Below are 20512 nucleotides of genomic sequence, written 5' to 3'. Positions count from 1 at the left end.
GACAGGCAGGCAAAGCTCTGAATAGAAGCCAGTGTCAGACAGGCAGGCAGGCAGGCAGGCAGGCAGACAGACAGACAGACAGACAGACAGACAGACAGACAGAGACAGACAGACAGGCAGGCAGGCAGGCAGGCAGACAGACAGACAGACAGACAGGCAGACAGGCAGGCACAGACAGACAGACAGACAGACAGACAGACAGACAGGCAGGCAGGCAGGCAGGCAGGCAGACAGACAGACAGACAGACAGACAGACAGACAGACAGACAGACAGACAGACAGACAGACAGACAGACAGACAGACAGACAGACAGACAGACAGACACATTCCCCTCATCCGTCACTCACATGCCACAACAATCCCTCTTTTGTCTGTCGTGATTGATGACTGTGCTGGAATTCCATTCACCCCGTGTTTTGGGGTTACCGTGACGACCAGGTAAAAACAGTCAGCAACGTGGTATCGGGTTTCCATCCCTGAGAGGAGGAGAGGGGGGGGGTGAAGAGAGAGAGAGAAAAAACAACTAGCGAGGTGTTTCTAAAGGTTCTACCAACAGTCATATCTTAGCCAGATACACAGCTGTGATCTCCAACAAGGTGCTGATTGTTCTCGGGGAAGATCCATGTCAACTCTATGTGTTACTCCATCACATGTTAACTCTATGTGTTACTCCATCACATGTTAACTCTATGTGTTACTCCATCACATGTTAACTCTATGTGTTACTCCATCACATGTTAACTCTATGTGTTACTCCATTACATGTTAACTCTTTGTGTTACTCCATCACATGTTAACTCTATGTGTTACTCCATCACATGTTAACTCTATGTGTTACTCCATCACATGTTAACTCTATGTGTTACTCCATCACATGTTAACTCTATGTGTTACTCCATCACATGTTAACTCTATGTGTTACTCCATCACATGTTAACTCTATGTGTTACTCCATCACATGTTAACTCTATGTGTTACTCCATCACATGTTAACTCTATGTGTTACTCCATCACATGTTAACTCTATGTGTTACTCCATTACATGTTAACTCTATGTGTTACTCCATCACATGTTAACTCTATGTGTTACTCCATCACATGTTAACTCTATGTGTTACTCCATCACATGTTAACTCTATGTGTTACTCCATCACATGTTAAATCTATGTGATTAGTATCACATTTAACTCTATGGGTGACTTCATTACACAGTTAACTCCATGTTTTGAACTCCATCATCATAGAACTCTAATGATTCCTCCAAAATGACACCCTATTTCCAAGGGCTCTGGTCTAAGGTAGAGCACTGTTAACTCTATTTGGGACACAGGCACAGTTAACTCTATGGTTGAATCAGTCCCTTTGATCACAATCTGTACATACATCACACTTACCATGAAAACCCACACATGTTAACTCATGTGTTACACCATCACATGCAACTCAATGCACTCACACACATGTTACGTCACACACACACCACACACACAACACAAATGTTATGCAGGTACATGTACACAGTCTCTGCACCATTACATGTATGTAAGTGCTCACTCGCACACACACACACAACATCCCCTCCCACAGACACATCACATGTTAACTCCCCTCCCATAGACACACACAGACACACAACTCCCCCTCCCATAGACCACACAGGTTACACACAACTCCCCCTCCCACAGACACACTCACAACTCCCCCTCCCACAGACACACAACTCCCCCTCCCACAGACACACAACTCCCCCTCCCATAGACACACAACTCCCCCTCCCATCACATGTTAACTCCCCTCCCATATGACACACAACTCCCCCCCTCCCACAGACACACAACTCCCCCCCCACATAGACACACAACTCCCCCTCCCATGTTAACTCAACTCCCCTCCCACAGACACAACACAACTCCCCCTCCCACATGTTAACACAACTCCCCCTCCCACAGACACACAACTCCCCCTCCCACACAACTCAACTCCCCTCCCACATGTTACACACAGCCCCAAACACAGACACTGTTGAATGGATATGTTACTTGTTAAAGGCATTAAGAGAGATGAGAGGCTGAACGTCACAAAGGGTTGATGTAATATTCATGCCTCTTCATTCTGTGTTAATGCTGTTTTTATGTCAGTTAAAAGCAGGTCAGCTCTGAGAATAGTCATTAGCTAGTGCTAGCTAGTGTTTAAGATTGCAGTAAGGAGAATTTGATATTTGGCTCACAGTACAACCCAGTGTGAAACCTTTGAGGGTCATCTCTGTCACTCATCTCATTCAGTCTGTAACTCTACCGTAGAGTTGCAGTGTCTCCATACTGGTGGGACTAGTTGATTAGAACATTTTTCAGGTGTATTTAACTCGGCAAGACAGTTAAGATCAAATTCTTATTTCCATTAATGGCCAAGGAACAGTGGGTTAACTGGTCTAGGAACAGTGGGTTAACTGGTCTAGGAACAGTGGTTTAACTGGTCTAGGAACAGTGGGTTAACTGGTCTAGGAACAGTGGGTTAACTGGTCTAGGAACAGTGGGTTAACTGGTCTAGGAACAGTGGGTTAACTGGTCTAGGAACAGTGGGTTAACTGGTCTAGGAACAGTGGGTTAACTGGTCTAGGAACAGTGGGTTAACTGGTCTAGGAACAGTGGGTTAACTGGTCTAGGAACCGTGGGTTAACTGGTCTAGGAACAGTGGGTTAACTGGTCTAGGAACTGGGTTAACTGGTCTAGGAACAGTGGGTTAACTGGTCTAGGAACATGGGTTAACTGGTCTAGGAACAGTGGGTTAACTGGTCTAGGAACAGTGGGTTAACTGGTCTAGGAACAGTGGGTTAGGAACAGTGGGTTAACTGGTCTAGGAACAGTGGGTTAGGAACAGTGGGTTAACTGGTCTAGGAACAGTGGGTTAACTGGTCTAGGAACAGTGGGTTAACTGCCTTGTTCAGGGGCAGAATGACAGATTTTTTTATCTTGTCAGCTCTGGGGATTTGATCTTGCAACATTTTAGGTTCTTAATCCAACGCTCTAACCACTAGGCTACCCTGTTGCTCCGGGTTACTGTAACTAGAGGTTACCTTTGAGTGATGCAGGAGATCTACACTATTGCCCCCCCCCTTTGATAAATAATGTACACCAGCATGGCTACTCTATTATGCTGGTGAACCTGCACACACACTGACCAGCACTTAGGACTCACATCCTGGTGAACCTGCACACACACTGACCAACACTTAGCACTCACACGACTCACATCCTGGTGAACCTGCACACACACTGACCAACACTTAGGACTCACATCCTGGTGAACCTGCACACACACTGACCCTGCACTTAGGACTCACATCCTGGTGAACCTGCACACACACTGACCAGCACTTAGGAGTCACATCCTGGTGAACCTGCACACACACTGACCAACACTTAGGACTCACATCCTGGTGAACGCACACACACTGACCAGCCTTAGGAGTCACACTCACATCCTGGTGAACCCTCACACACACTGACCAGCGCTTAGGAGTCACACTCACATCCTGGTGAACCTGCACACACACGTTCATGTACCAACTGTCGTAAACGTACATTAACTCTCTCATCGTATAAAGTGTCAGTTCTTATCTGGGTTTTCCAGACAGACCACAAAGAGAGATAGAAAATGGAAGTGATCTCTGGCAAGACGATCCCAGCGATGACAGCTTTATGGTGCAGAGTGGATGTAAACCATCCGTTGTGACACAACGTAGAGCCGACCTAATAATGTACACAATCACAGTATCAGCTCTGCCTCTGTCGAATACGGCCCACTCTGCTGGATTGCTCTCATGTCAAACAACACCAACAGAAACTGATCCAATATCAACTCTCTGTATTCCAGCCCTAACCTTTGCCAGTATGAGCTCCACTTAAAACCTGATCCTGGATCATTTTCTCACGGTACACCAGTGTCTCTCAAAGGGGACATTGTCACTAATCAAGTCATAATCAAGGCTTTGGTTTAGCTGCTAAGTGTATTATTGGTGGTCTGGAACAGAAGCCTGCACACCGTGTGGGTTACCAGGACCAGGGAATAAACAACCTACACACAGTTACCAGGACCAGGGCATAAACAGCCTGCACAAAGTTACCAGGACCAGGGCATAAACAGCCTGCACATAGTTACCAGGAACAGGGCATAAACAGCCTGCACATAGTTACCAGGACCAGGGAATAAACAGCCTGCACATAGTTACCAGGACCAGGGCATAAACAGCCTGCACATAGTTACCAGGACCAGGGCATAAACAGCCTGCACATAGTTACCAGGACCAGGGAATAAACAGCCTGCACATAGTTACCAGGACCAGGGAATAAACAGCCTGCACATAGTTACCAGGACCAGGGAATAAACAGCCTGCACACAGTTACCAGGACCAGGGAATAAACAGCCTGCACATAGTTACCAGGACCAGGGAATAAACAGCCTGCACACAGTTACCAGGACATGAACAGCCTGCACATAGTTACCAGGACCAGGGAATAAACAGCCTGCACATAGTTACCAGGACCAGGGCTTAAACAGCCTGCACACAGTTACCAGGACATGAACAGCCTGCACATAGTTACAGGACCAGGGAATAAACAGCCTGCACATAGTTACCAGGACCAGGGCTTAAACAGCCTGCACACAGTTACCAGGACATGATCAGCCTGCACACAGTTACCAGGACCAGGGAATAAACAGCCCAGGACCAGGGAATAAACAGCCTGCACACAGTTACCAGGACCAGGGAATAAACAGCCTGCACACAGTTACCAGGACCAGGGAATAAACAGCCTGCACACAGTTACCAGGACCAGGGCATGAACAGCCTGCACATAGTTACCAGGACCAGGGCATGAACAGCCTGCACATAGTTACCAGGACATGAACAGCCTACACACAGTTACCAGGACCAGGGCTTAAACAGCCTGCACACAGTTACCAGGACCAGGGCATGAACAGCCTGCACATAGTTACCAGGACCAGGGCATGAACAGCCTGCACATAGTTACCAGGACCAGGGCATGAACAGCCTGCACATAGTTACCAGGACCAGGGCATGAACAGCCTGCACATAGTTACACCAGGGCATGAACAGCCTGCACATAGTTACCAGGACCAGGGCATGAACAGCCTGCACACAGTTACCAGGACCTGGGCATGAACAGCCTGCACACAGTTACCAGGACCAGGGCTTAAACAGCCTGCACACAGTTACCAGGACCAGTCACATCCTGCACACACACTGGAAAAACAGCCTGCACACAGTTACCAGGACCAGGGCATGAACAGCCTGCACACAGTTACCAGGACCAGGGCTTAAACAGCCTGCACACCGTTACCAGGACCAGGGCATGAACAGCCTGCACACAGTTACCAGGACCAGGGAATAAACAGCCTGCACACAGTTACCAGGACCAGGGAATAAACAGCCTGCACATAGTTACCAGGACCAGGACATGAACAGCCTGCACATAGTTACCAGGACCAGGGAATAAACAGCCTGCACATAGTTACCAGGACCAGGACATGAACAGCCTGCACATAGTTACCAGGACCAGGGAATAAACAGCCTGCACATAGTTACCAGGACCAGGGAATAAACAGCCTGCACACAGTTACCAGGACCAGGGAATAAACAGCCTGCACATAGTTACCAGGACCAGGGAATAAACAGCCTGCACATAGTTACCAGGACCAGGACATGAACAGCCTGCACATAGTTACCAGGACCAGGGAATAAACAGCCTGCACATAGTTACCAGGACCAGGGAATAAACAGCCTGCACATCGTTACCAGGACCAGGGAATGAACAGCCTGCACATAGTTACCAGGACCAGGGCATGAACAGCCTGCACACAGTTACCAGGACCAGGGCATAAACAGCCTGCACACAGTTACCAGGACCAGGGAATTAACAGCCTGCACATAGTTACCAGGACCAGGGAATAAACAGCCTGCACATAGTTACCAGGACCAGGGCATGAACAGCCTGCACATAGTTACCAGGACCAGGGCATGAACAGCCTGCACACAGTTACCAGGACCAGGGCTTAAACAGCCTGCACACAGTTACCAGGACCAGGGAATAAACAGCCTGCACATAGTTACCAGGACCAGGGAATGAACAGCCTGCACACAGTTACCAGGACCAGGGAATAAACAGCCTGCACACAGTTACCAGGACCAGGGAATAAACAGCCTGCACACAGTTACCAGGACCAGGGAATAAACAGCCTGCACACAGTTACCAGGACCAGGGAATAAACAGCCTGCACACAGTTACCAGGACCAGGGAATAAACAGCCTGCACACAGTTACCAGGACCAGGGCTTAAACAGCCTGCACATAGTTACCAGGACCAGGGAATAAACAGCCTGCACATAGTTACCAGGACCAGGGAATAAACAGCCTGCACACAGTTACCAGGACCAGGGAATAAACAGCCTGCACACAGTTACCAGGGCATAAACAGCCTGCACATAGTTACCAGGACCAGGGAATAAACAGCCTGCACACAGTTACCAGGACCAGGGCTTAAACAGCCTGCACACATTTACCAGGGAATAAACAGCCTGCACACAGTTACCAGGACCAGGGAATAAACAGCCTGCACACAGTTACCAGGACCAGGGAATAAACAGCCTGCACACAGTTACCAGGACCAGGGAATAAACAGCCTGCACACAGTTACCAGGACCAGGGCATGAACAACCTGCACACAGTTACCAGGACCAGGGAATAAACAGCCTGCACACAGTTACCAGGACCAGGGCTTAAACAGCCTGCACACAGTTACCAGGACCAGGGCTTAAACAGCCTGCACATAGTTACCAGGACCAGGGAATAAACAGCCTGCACATAGTTACCAGGACCAGGGAATAAACAGCCTGCACATAGTTACCAGGACCAGGGCTAAACAGCCTGCACACAGTTTACCAGGACCAGGGCATGAACAGCCTGCACAACGTGTGGGTTACCAGGACCAGGCCTTAAACAACACTGTTGACCTTAGCGGAGAGTAGCATAGAAATAGAATCTATAGATGATGTATGAATACATTCTATGTTTATGGAGAAGAGACACACTAGATGTCACTGTTGTAGCTCGGTGGAGGTGACTCTGACTCCAGGCCACTGGGAACGGTGGGAGGAAGTCAGTGTAACAGAAACGCCACAAAACACTAAATAAACTGTGCTGTGCTTGACATACTGACCGTACTGCAGCGGCAAATCTCCATCAACGGACCGTGTCCACTGTTGTCTTCCTGTTTTCCAAATAGATGGTTCTTTGAGATAACATTTCCCACCTGGTTATCAGTGTATCATTTCCCACCTGGTTATCAGTGTATCATTCCCCACCTGGTTATCAGTGTATCATTTCCCACCTGGTTATCAGCGTATCATTTCCCACCTGGTTATCAGTGTATCATTTCCCACCTGGTTATCAGTGTATCATTTCCCACCTGGTTATCAGTGTATCATTTCCCACCTGGTTATCAGTGTAACATTTCCCACCTGGTTATCAGTGTATCATTTCCCACCTGGTTATCAGTGTAACATTTCCCACCTGGTTATCAGTGTATCATTCCTCACCTGGTTATCAGTGTATCATTCCCCACCTGGTTATCAGTGTATCATTTCCCACCTGGTTATCAGTGTATCATTTCCCACCTGGTTATCAGTGTATCATTTCCCACCTGGTTATCAGTGTATCATTTCCCACCTGGTTATCAGTGTATCATTTCCCACCTGGTTATCAGTGTATTTATTTACGCATTACGCCATGGAATAAATGTCTTTCACTTGACATTAATAAATGACCATGTCTGTCATGAACATCTAGTCATGTATTTTCTAAGACAAAAATTAAAATGGATGATAATTGTCTTCTTAATTGTATGGCTCTTCTTATGCTGTTATATTCTTATGGTCATAATCAGAGACTAAGTAACTATTTCTTTTCGAACGTTTTTAATTAACTTTGTTTTCTTTACATCCATAATTCAAACCACCTCGTATATTTTCCATTTCTAGCCTCTGTTCTTAAAGAGACAAGTCTTTAATATTGGACATGAATATGGGGTGAAGGTAATGTATTTCATAGAGGACATTAATATGGGGTGAAGGTAATGTATTTCATAGAGGACATGAATATGGGGTGAAGGTAATGTATTTCATAGAGGACATCAATATGGGGTGAAGGTAATGTATTTCACAGAGGACATGAATAGCTTTCATACCAGCCTGATGTGTGTGTGTTTCTGGTGTGTGTGTGCATGCTCATGGCACATGTGAACATGCGCATACGCAGAAACACACACACACACACACTATCTCTGCAGCGTAGATCTGAAGCTCAGGGCTTGATTGGCTTCCTATCCGTCATTCTATCAAGTGGTAATTGGAAACAGCCTGGCACTCATTACAAAAGTGTGTGTTGGATTTCTCTGTATAACACAAGGCATAATAACCAAACTAAAGTACTAAGAGAAAACTACAAGTGGCTGTAGTATTTGGCATGACTTGAAGAGAACAGTGTTTGGAGACAAATACGTTTATCCGAAGGGAAAATAAATAATTTGTTGACAGATAGACACGGCAAGTTGTCCTGGGAAATAATCGTCAGACGTTAAGTTCTGCTGTTTGGAAAGTCCAGGGTGTCCTTTTTGTTTCATGATTTTCTTAGAATGTAAACACACACACACACAATGTTACACATGCAGACAGGCTGGAACACACACACACTAAACACATATTCAATGACAGACACTATGAACACCTCCACTCCACGACCACATCCACAGACTCCAGCATATAGAGTTATCACTGTAGTAGATTGAGGCTTGTCTCACACACACGCACAAAGAGACACACACACACACTAAGATACACACACACACAAAGATGCACACACACACAAGATACACACACACACACAAGATACACACACACACAACACCTTGAACCTGTGAAGTCCGTGTACATACAGGTTTTCCCTGTTAAGGATACTGTAGCCCGGGTTTAATCTACATGTGGAATGCGCTCCACCACCCCTGTCCTTGTCTGCGTCCTGAATGGCACCTTATCCCCTATGGCCACCCCCCTGGTCAAAAGGTAGTGCACTAAATAGGGAATAGGGCACCATTTGGGAAGGCTACTGCTTGTGTCTCGTCAGCAGGTCTGATCTATTGATTGGAGGTTTTCAGCCTGAGAACCAACACACACTCATGGATGGACACACACACACACACACACACACACTGGTGTGTGTCCACCCTCGCGTGATGGCTGAACATCAATCATCCCCTGTCGAGCTGCATGCTTTGTCTCCCCCAACCACTGTTGTCCCTGTCAGTGATCCCTCTGTGTTTTGAATGGCAGCAGTAAGGGGCCGGACCACATGGACGAGCCCCAAGTTGTTTGCGGGTGCCAAGTACGCTGCTCCTCTGTCATCTCCGCTCTCGCCAGGGGCCACGGACAACATGATGCATTCGTATCACTCAGTATGGAGATGGTGGGTTGGGGACATGTGAGAGGCATTACAGCCGGTTGGGGTTCCTTCTTGGTTTCGCACGTCTATGGTGTGAATGTGTATATGTGTGTGTGTGGTGTGAATGTGAGTGTGTGTGACTGTGAGTGTGTGTGTGTGTGTGTGTGCATGCGCTTCTATGTTAACTTTGTCCAACTCTACCCCCCCCCCCCCACACACACACGAAACAATGCTTCATTATTAGATACACTGTAGAATGTGTTGTTGTTAAAAGAAGACAGCTATCCCCCATCATGCAACGCAGGATGTGTAGGCATGCTATGCAATCAACATCCGTTACCAATATCCATCAAACAACTCCCCAACTTTTTCAAACTTGACTTACAGTGCATTAATCTCCTGTTCATTAACATGTCAACATTTGATGTTACAAAATTCACACTGCATCAACTACAACTACTAAAGAGACAATAGAAAAATACATAGTAAAATGTTTCTCTCGTTGTCACAAAATGATCAGAGACTTTTACAGGAAGCGGAAGTATCGCAGTAGACAGAATACAGTTCTACATCAGTAAAATACATCCCTTCATTGTGTCTCTTTTCCCAGGCTACTGAGAGTTAGTGGTGAAAACATGTCACTTGTAGACCAGGACATGTACAACCTCCATCATAGAGAAGAACAGCGCTTTAGTTACACACGGATGGATCCTCCATTCCGGTTCTCACGGTTTCCAACCACATTCAATTCACAACACAGGGCCTGCGGTAACCAAGGGAAAAAGGGCTCAGTTCAAAGATATCGTCTGTTTGGATGTATCACGCTGCCTGAGGTGCTACTAGTTCCATGTATATAAAAATTTAAAACAACTTTCAAAACAGAATCTACAAACATACTCATCTGTGTCTCGCTCTGTTGTGGAAAAACCCCAAAAAGAAACCTTGATGGAAATGTTTAATTTTTCCACCAACAGCTGCTAAACGGAAAACAACAACAACAGATCTCTTCATGTGCATTTTAGTTTCTTAGTTTATTTGATAAACCCTATTTGCATTTGGAAACAGTTTGGGTGATTTGACTGGGGACTGACAATTTCCCTGTAAGGAGATAACTGTAGTTCAAACATTTTCTCTCTGTCTTCTCTTTACTCTGCACTTGGCATTCATGAGCGCGCACGTGTGTGTGTGTGTGTGTACATCCATGTGTTCTAGTGTCCTATGTGTCAGCCTGTGTATGAAGATCTATGAACATGTTGTGTGTGTGTGTGTACATCCATGTGTTCTAGTGTCCTATGTGTCAACCTGTGTATGAAGATCTATGAACATGTGGTGTGTTTGTGTGACAGAGAGAAAATAGAACTCCTCCTTGTTGCATGGACTTAATGTGAGACAGATGAGATGAAAGTACCACAGCAGCCCGTCATTGGCTACCACTATCACCATAGAGACAGGCGTGACCTCATAAAGGTCATGGGGAGTTTGGGACATCCATACCCCAGTCAGCTGACAGGTTTGTTTGTGTGTCCCTTGTGACTCAGTTGATAGAGCATGGCACTTCAACACTAGGGTTGTAGGTTCAATTCCCAATGGGGACCAGTATGCAAAATGTATGCTCCTGTAAGAGCATCTGCTCCAGTGTAAATATTCTCTGCGTTTCCCTTGAAAAACGTCCATGTTGTGTATTTTAACCCTTCGGGATAAAAGCCTAAACTCTATGGAAAGATGAGGCTGTCATGAACACGATGGTGCTCTCCGACCTCCACAAGCCCCACCGGGACTCGTCTGAGGCCAGTACCACCAGGGTGTAGCATCTGGACCTATCGGGCTACAGTTATACACTCTTGTTATATGATGTACTGTTTTAGTTAGATTTAAAAAAAAATAAAAAAATCAATCTTTTGTCTGATGTGTAAATATATATAAAAAAAAATATGTTGCTATTTGATTCTTCTCACTTTTGTTTATTTATTTCACTTGCTTTGGCAATGTAAACATATGTTACCCATGCCAATAACTGAATGCCATTGAATTGAAATCGAATTGAGAGAGAGTCTCAGTGCTCAGTGAGAAAGATAGTCTCATGGACAAACTTAATGGCAGAACTGAACAGCTGGAGATGCACTCAGAGTCGGTCTCTTAATGCAGTCCTGCAACACATAATGAACTGAGGCCCTGCCCAGCAGGATACATTTTACTCAGGAGCACACAAAGTAGCCTCGGCTATCTAGCTAGCATCTACTGCTACCTCCTAGGCACACCACAGAGCAACAACAAACCCACATTCATCTCAACAACCGCTGCCTTGAAGTCTGTTGAGTGTCTGTTATGACAATGTGCTGATATAAAAGTTATTTGCGGATCTTCCTTTCATGGTTTTTATCACAACAATTGGCCAATAAAGTAGCAGATGAAACGCTAACAGGCTACGCTAGCTCCACGCCTCACCTCATTCTCCTCGGGGGGAGATTTGGCACCTCACTGCAAAGCCCGGCAACACAATTACCTCAGCCTAAACCTGTCAGCAGACTATTACAGCAGCTCGAGTGTGTGTTCGTGTGTGTGTGTGTGTCAACACACCATTACAGCCCAAGCCACCCATTATGGGGATGGGGGAGGGAGTCCAAAGCTATTGTAGCGAAAAGGTGTTGTCAGATATAGGCTGGCGGAATGTGGCTACAGGGTATTTGTTGGCGGAGGTCGGCCTATAGAGCAATCATGGCTTCTAAAAACATGGTTCAATCTGTAGGTTCTTCTCAGCACCCTTATTACTGAACACTGATGGTATGGTGCTGCTGATTGGAAGGATATGAAAGAACACTGATGGTATGGTGCTGCTGATTGGAAGGATATGAAAGAACACTGATGGTATGGTGCTGCTGATTGGAGGGATATGAAAGAACACTGATGGTATGGTGCTGCTGATTGGAAGCTTCTGGAAGAACACTGATGGTATGGTGCTGCTGATTGGAGGGATATGAAAGAATACTGATGGTATGGTGCTGCTGATTGGAAGCTTCTGGAAGAACACTGATGGTATGGTGCTGCTGATTGGAAGCTTCTGGAAGAACACTGATGGTATGGTGCTGCTGATTGGAGGGATATGAAAGAATACTGATGGTATGGTGCTGCTGATTGGAGGGATATGAAAGAATACTGATGGTATGGTGCTGCTGATTGGAGGGATATGAAAGAATACTGATGGTATGGTGCTGCTGATTGGAAGGTTCTGGAAGAACACTGATGGTATGGTGCTGCTGATTGGAGGGATATGAAAGAACACTGATGGTATGGTGCTGCTGATTGGAAGCTTCTGGAAGAACACTGATGGTATGGTGCTGCTGATTGGAAGGTTCTGGAAGAACTCTGATGGTATGGTGCTGCTGATTGGAAGCTTCTGGAAGAACACTGATGGTATGGTGCTGCTGATTGGAGGGATATGAAAGAATACTGATGGTATGGTGCTGCTGATTGGAAGGTTCTGGAAGAACACTGATGGTATGGTGCTGCTGATTGGAAGGTTCTGGAAGAACACTGATGGTATGGTGCTGCTGATAGAAGGATCTGGAAAAAGATCAACTGAAAAACATAAACAGGGGTTTCAATGACAAGCCTATCAACAATGGGTTAACTGCCTGTTCAGAATGACAGACGTGTACCTTGTCAGCTCGGTGGATTTGAACTTGCAACCTTTCTACCCAATGCCGTCCCTTCTAACCACTAGGCCACCTGGTCACTCTAACCACTAGGCTACCCTGCCGCCCCTACACTCTAACCACTAGGCTACCCTGCCGCCCCTCTACACTCTAACCACTAGGCTACCCTGCCGCCCCTACACTCTAACCACTAGGCTACCCTGCCGCCACTAGGCTACCCTGCCGCCCCTACACTCTAACCACTAGGCTACCCTGCCCCTACACTCTAACCACTAGGCTACCCTGCCACACTCTAACCACTAGGCTACCCTGCCGCCCCTACACTCTAACCACTAGGCTACCCTCTAACCACTAGGCTACCCTGCCGCCCCTACACTCTAACCACTAGGCTACCCTACCGCCCCTACACTCTAACCACTAGGCTACCCTACCGTCCCTACACTCTAACCACTAGGCTACCCTGCCGTCCCTACACTCTAACCACTAGGCTACCCTGCCGTCCCTACACTCTAACCACTAGGCTACCCTGCCGTCCCTACACTCTAACCACTAGGCTAACCAACCACTAGGCTACCCTGCTCTAACCACTAGGCTACCCTGCCGCCCCTACACTCTAACCACTAGGCTACCCTGCCGCCCCTACCCTAACCACTAGGCTACCCTGCCGTCCCTACACTCTAACCACTAGGCTACCCTGCCGCTACACTCTAACCACTAGGCTACCCTGCCCTACACTCTAACCACTAGGCTACCCTGCCGCCCCTACACTCTAACCACTAGGCTACCCTGCCGTCCCTACACTCTAACCACTAGGCTACCCTGCCGTCCCTACACTCTAACCACTAGGCTACCCTGCCGCCCTACACTCTAACCACTAGGCTACCCTGCCGTCCCTACACTCTAACCACTAGGCTACCCTGCCGTCCCACTACACTCTAACCACCACTAGGCTACCCTGCCGTACCCTACACTCTAACCACTAGGCTACCCTGCCGCCCCTCCTCTAACCACTAGGCACCCTCTAACCACTAGGCTACCACTCTAACCACTAGGCTACCCTGCCGTCCCTACACTCTAACCACTAGGCTACCCTGCCGTCCTCTACACTCTAACCACTAGGCTACCTCTAACCACTAGGCTCCCTGCCGTCTCTACACTCTAACCACTAGGCTACCCTGCCGCCTCTACCTCTAACCACTAGGCTAACCAACCACTAGGCTACCCTGCCGCCCCTACACTCTAACCACTAGGCTACCCTGCTACCCTAACCACTAGACTCCCTGCCGCCCCTACACTCTAACCACTAGGCTACCCTGCCGCCCCTACACTCTAACCACTAGGCTACCCTGCCGCCCCTACACTCTAACCACTAGGCTACCCTGCCGCCCCAGGTTACAGTAGATGAGAACTGAAAGATGGTGCCCCATCATGCAAACATTCTGAAAGAAATAACATTCTGAAGATGGATGGTCATTGACCTTTCACCTTTATTGCAGGACTGGGATGTGTACAACTTCAGCCTAAAACATATAGTAACCTCGTCCTTACTGTTACATCCACATCATACTTCCACATTACATCCACATTATATTCTGCATCGTTTAAAACGCACTGATTAAACCTCCTGGCCACACAGCCTTACAGGTAGACATACAACATATTACATACAGCCTGTATGGTACAGCCTGAAATCTGAACGTGGAGGTCCCCTCCCCTATTCAATGGAACATTCCAGGCAGCCCCTTTCCCCCCACATAGCCCTGATGAGGGAGGCCCCCAGGGAGGGAGGGAGCGATGCTATATGAATCACCCCCAGTCAGCTGCTCTCTCCCTGGGCTCGGGTTGGTCATACCTGGGGGCCTCTGAATGGAGCCCTCAGGTAAAGCACTGTTGAAACAAATCTAAAAGCTGGCTAATGACACGCACTGTGAAACTCTGCACAGGTCATTTACCCTGCTGACAGGCTGGGGCCTCTTCTCTCTGGCGCGCTCGCTCTCCTCATACACTGAGAGGTAATCTACATTAGGAAAACACACCACTCTCTATCGCAAGGTTTACTTACTCTCTCCCACCACAGCATGGGAAAGCTATCAGAGATCAGTAGAGACAAAGCAATATCCTTTTACAATAATACATTTAAAAAAAACAGGTGAATGTTAAGAGTTGCTTTATGTGTTTTTAGCAAACTCAGGATATTCTACACCACGACCATGTTTATACTGTATGTATGAAAGATGATCCATGCCACTGTTTTCCCCGTTCACCAGCTCCCGAAGAGATTCAACCAGAGAGAGTAGAACGTTCTATATGACCTGGGACAGAGGTACAGTTGTGAGTGAAGTGGATTAGTCTGTGGAGAAAGTCAAATCCCCAAATGTATTTTTTATTTATTTAACTAGGCAAGTCAGTTAAGAACAAATTATTTTTTTACAATGATGGCCTACCCCGGCCAAACCGTAACCAGGACGACGCTGTGCGCCGCCCTACGGGACTCCCAATCACGGTTGGATGTGATACAGCCTGGATGAAGACAGCTTGGCTGTCGAAACGTTGGAAATGAAATATTTGCATCTGAGCTCCTTGAGTGTGCGGCTCTCTTTTATTTTCAAGTTTTCTACTCCGCTAGCCAGCACCTCGCCTAAATAGGTGTGTGTTTCTTTTTCTTCTAGACAGCCTGGATTCAAAACAGGGACTGTAGGAGACAGCTCTTGCACTGAAACCGCTGCGCCACTCGGGAGCCCTTGAACACTCAAATACCTTTCAGGAAAATAGATGTCCATCGTGTCTCTGACATGAGCTTCTTCCCCTGAACCTGAACCCGTGTGGGGTAAAAGGTCACGGCTGAACACTGCAATACAGAGTAGAGTAGAGGACGTGACTTTTCTCAGCAACCAACTGCTTTTGAGGAACATTCTGACAGAGACAGAGAGGATGTTAAGAGTTCACAATGGAGAAGAACATGGAGATGAAATTCATTGTTAGTTTCATCTGGATTTGTTTGTATCTTCCATGTGAAGAAGGGGGGGTCCAACGAATGTCCACTGGTCTTCCTCCATCCTTCTGTACCACTGTGAATAACTAGATGACTACATTTAGCTTTTGTTTCTGTTCTGAATAAAGGAAGTAGCCTACAATCCCTAGTTTACCAATCCTGTACTTCAATCACTACTTCAATAGATACAAACTAAGTGATCCAAAGTCTAAAAACATACAACATGTACAGTTGAAGTCAAACGTTTACATACACCTTCCCCAAATACATTTAAACTCAGTTTTTCACAATTCCTGACATTTAATCATGGTAAAATGCTCTGTCCAAGGTCAGTTGCTATCGCCACTTTACCTTAAGAATTTGAAATGTCAGAATAATAGTAGAGAGAATGATTTCTTTCTTTCATCACATTCCCAGTGGGTCAGACATTTACATACACTCAATTAGTATTTGGTACCATTGCCTTTAAATTTCAGGAGTCAGGTTTGTAGGCCTCCTTGGTCACACATGCTTTTTCAGTTTTGCCCACACATTTTCTGAGGATTGGAGGTCAGGGCTTTGTGATGGCCACTCCAATACCTTGACTTTGTTGTCCTTAAGCCATTTTGCCACAACTTTGGAAGTATGCTCGGGGGGTCATTGTCCATTTGGAAGACTCATTTGCGACCAAACTTTAACTTCCTGACTGATGTCTTGAGATGTTGCTTCAATATATCCACATCATTTTCCTACCTCATGAAGCCATCTATTTTGTGAAGTGCACCAGTCCCTCCTGCAGCAAAGCACCCCCACATCATGATGCTGCCACCCCCGTGCTTCACGGTTGGGATGGTGTTCTTCGGCTTGCAAGCCTCCCCCTTTTTCCTCCAAACATAACAATCGTCATTATGGCCAAACAGTTCTACTTTTGTTTCATCAGACCAGAGGACATTTCTCCAAAAACTACGATCTTTGTCGCCATGTGCAGTTGCAAACCGTAGTCTGGCTTTTTTATGGCGGTTTTGGAGCAGTGGCCTCTTCCTTGCTGAGCGGCTTTTCAGGTTATGTCGATATAGGACTCGTTTTACTGTGGATATAGATACTTTTGTACCCGTTTCCTCCAGCTTCTTCACAAGGTCCTTTGCTGCTGTTCTGGGATTGATTAGCACTTTTCACACCAAAGTACGTTCATCTCTAGGAGACAGAATGTGTCTCCTTACTGAGTACTATGCCAGTTGCCTGGTCCCATGGTGTTTATACTTACGTACGATTGTTTGTACAGATGAATGTTTTACCTTCAGGCGGTTGGAAATTTCTCCCAAGGATGAACCAGACTTGTGGAGGTCTGCAATCTATTTTCTGAGGTCTTGGCTGATTTCTTTTGATTTTTCAAAAGGGGGGCCTTGAAATACATCCACAGGTACACCTTCAACTGACTCAAATGATGTCAATTAGCCTATCAGAAGCTTCTAAAGCCATGACATCATTTTCTGGGATTTTCCAAGCTGTTTAAAGACACAGTCAACTTAGTGTATGTAAACTTCTGACCCACTGGAATTGTGATACAGTGAATTATAAGTGAAATAATCTGTCTGTAAACAATTGTTGGAAAAATTACTTGTGTCATGCACAAAGTAGATGTCCTAACTGACTTGCCAAAACTATAATGTTTAAATGTACTGTTGAAGTTAGAAGTTTACATACACAGAAGTTTACTTCCAACATAGGTCGGAGTCACTAAAACTAGTTTTTCAACCACTCCACAAATGTATTGTTAACAAACTAAACACATCCAGTAGATGTACACTAAACAGGTACATTAAAAATAATTGAAACCATTACCATGGCAACATGATGGGCAGCCATTACTGTCTAACGCCAGACTAACAGCAATACAATCATTCTGTTCCCACAAAGCAGACCTTGTGGTGTGGACACACAGTGTTCACTATTACAGAAATCCACCAATCCATCAGCAGGTGGGATATTGGTAGCCTCAACACCTGTTGGCCTCGCAGGTTTCATCAGATAGTTGAAATAAATGGTAGTCATCATCATAACTATAATCATAAAGCCACCTTTATGCCCGCGCCAAACTGTCCTGCCATTTAGATTTACTGTCAATGTGCTGCTGAAGAGAGAGAGGAGGGTGAACACACACACACACACACACCAATACACAGATACAGTTCCCTGTGGGCACACCCACCCACACAGGTGTGTTCTACCTGAGAGCTCTACTCTGGCAGGCACAAAATGGCTCCCATCAGAAATGGCTGGGGGGCTCTCATCAGAAATGGCTGGGAGGGGGCTCTCATCAGAAATGGCTGGGGGGGGGCTCTCATCAGAAATGGCAGGGGGGCTCTCATCAGAAATGGCAGGGGGGCTCTCATCAGAAATGGCTGGGGAGGCTCTCATCAGAAATGGCTGGGGGGGCTCTCATCAGAAATGGCAGGGGGGCTCTCATCAGAAATGGCTGGGGGGGCTCTCATCAGAAATGGCTGGGGGGAACTCTCATCAGAAATGGCAGGAGGGGGAACTCTCATCAGAAATGGCAGGAGGGGGCTCTCATCAGAAATGGCAGGGGGGGGCTCTCATCAGAAATGGCAGGGGGGCTCTCATCAGAAATGGCTGGGGGTGGGGTCTCATCAGAAATGGCTGGGGGTGGGGTCTCATCAGAAATGGCTGGGGGTGGGCTCTCATCAGAAATGGCTGGGGGGGGGGCTCTCATCAGAAATGTCTGGGGGTTCTCATCAGAAATGGCTGGGGGGGGGAGGCTCTCATCAGAAATGGCTGGGGGGGAGGCTCTCATCAGAAATGGCTGGGGGAGGCTCTCATCAGAAATGGCTGGGGGGGGGCTCTCATCAGAAATGGCTGGGGGGGCTCTCATCAGAAATGGCTGTGGGGGGCTCTCAACAGAAATGGCTGGGGGGGGGCTCTCAACAGAAATGGCTGGGGGAGGCTCTCATCAGAAATGGCTGGGAGAGGCTCTCCTCAGAAATGGCAGGGGGGGGGGGGGGCTCTCATCAGAAATGGCTGGGGGGGGGGGGGGCACTCATCAGAAATACACTGGTGAATACTCAAGGGAGTACAAAGACACACACTGTACCACACACAATACGGCAGGTGTGGAAGACAAATTAGATTCAATAAGAATATAATCCCTCAATTTCTAACTTCTAATATCGTCCACCGTGAGAGAGATTAGCTGTTCACAACGTCTGACTTGTAGTTGAATGAGAAACGTACATAATGTGCTCATTGCCATGTCTGTCATCGTTCATTAAATAAGCCACACCAGTGGAGGCTGGTGGGAAGAGTTGGAAGAGCTGCAATGAATCTGAGAGGAAAGGTAGCGAGGGTTTGATGATAGTTTAATGGTGGTTTTGACTCAGAATGAATAACACCATCTAGTAATATTGCATAAGTGGCATGATACTGTGGTCTTTCTGTTCATACCACTGTGACCTGTGCAAATATGGAACCACCATAAGAAACTAAAAAAAAAAAACGTAACCATGACAATGCAAAGAAAAATAAAATGCATAAATAAAAAAAATTAAAAAACCAAGATGGTGAAAAAGTCTAATCTAGTCAGTAGTGACACATTCAAGTAAAAATGAAAGGAAAATCAACTTTCTTTTCTAACACATTGGGTTTTAATAAAGTCGTATAAGAACTTCAACATAACATCACGCCGTCTTGATTCACAGCCGAGCTGCAGTCTCTCTAAAACACACTGCTTTGATCTTCTCTGATTACAGAATCTGAATGAACATGTTGATGAAGCAGTTTATGCCAGGTGGTTTTGGTCAACACAGTAGTTTTTAGGTATAACTGGTCATCTCTGGTACATAAAGACACTAAAAACAAATCTGATGGGAGATACACAGCTCCACCTCTCTCCAAGTCGTAGTCTCTACAGTCCCTGAGACTTGACTGATACAACGGACCCATTGAGATAACAGTAGATACAGAACCACTTCCTCATAGTCTTATACCTGGGGCCCTGTATTTTACACCATGTGACATGCCAGGACTTCATCCTTTATTTAAAGATTTTAGATTGGTTTCCTTCCAATTGGCGACAGGTGTTTATGGGAATATTCAAAGAAATCAGAAGAAACATGGGCATTTTCCAACCAGAGCCATGTTTCCATCACACTGGATAAAAGGCTGTGTGTGACGACAGAGCGCACATAAAAATGACTTTTGCCGTTAAATTCTCACGCGCTGAATAAAAAATAAAAATGAAGTTAAATGGGCTTCCATTGCATTTGGGCTCCCGAGTGGCGCAGCGGTCTAAGACACCACTTCTCAGTGCAAGAGGCGTCACTGCAGTACCTGGTTCGAATCCGGGCTGTATCACATCCGGC

This window comes from Oncorhynchus masou, chromosome 24, assembly GCF_036934945.1.
Source record: "Oncorhynchus masou masou isolate Uvic2021 chromosome 24, UVic_Omas_1.1, whole genome shotgun sequence".
Taxonomy (NCBI): Eukaryota; Metazoa; Chordata; class Actinopteri; order Salmoniformes; family Salmonidae; genus Oncorhynchus; species Oncorhynchus masou.
The sequence above is the reverse complement of the archived record's forward strand: the minus strand, read 5'-3'. Positions refer to the sequence as shown.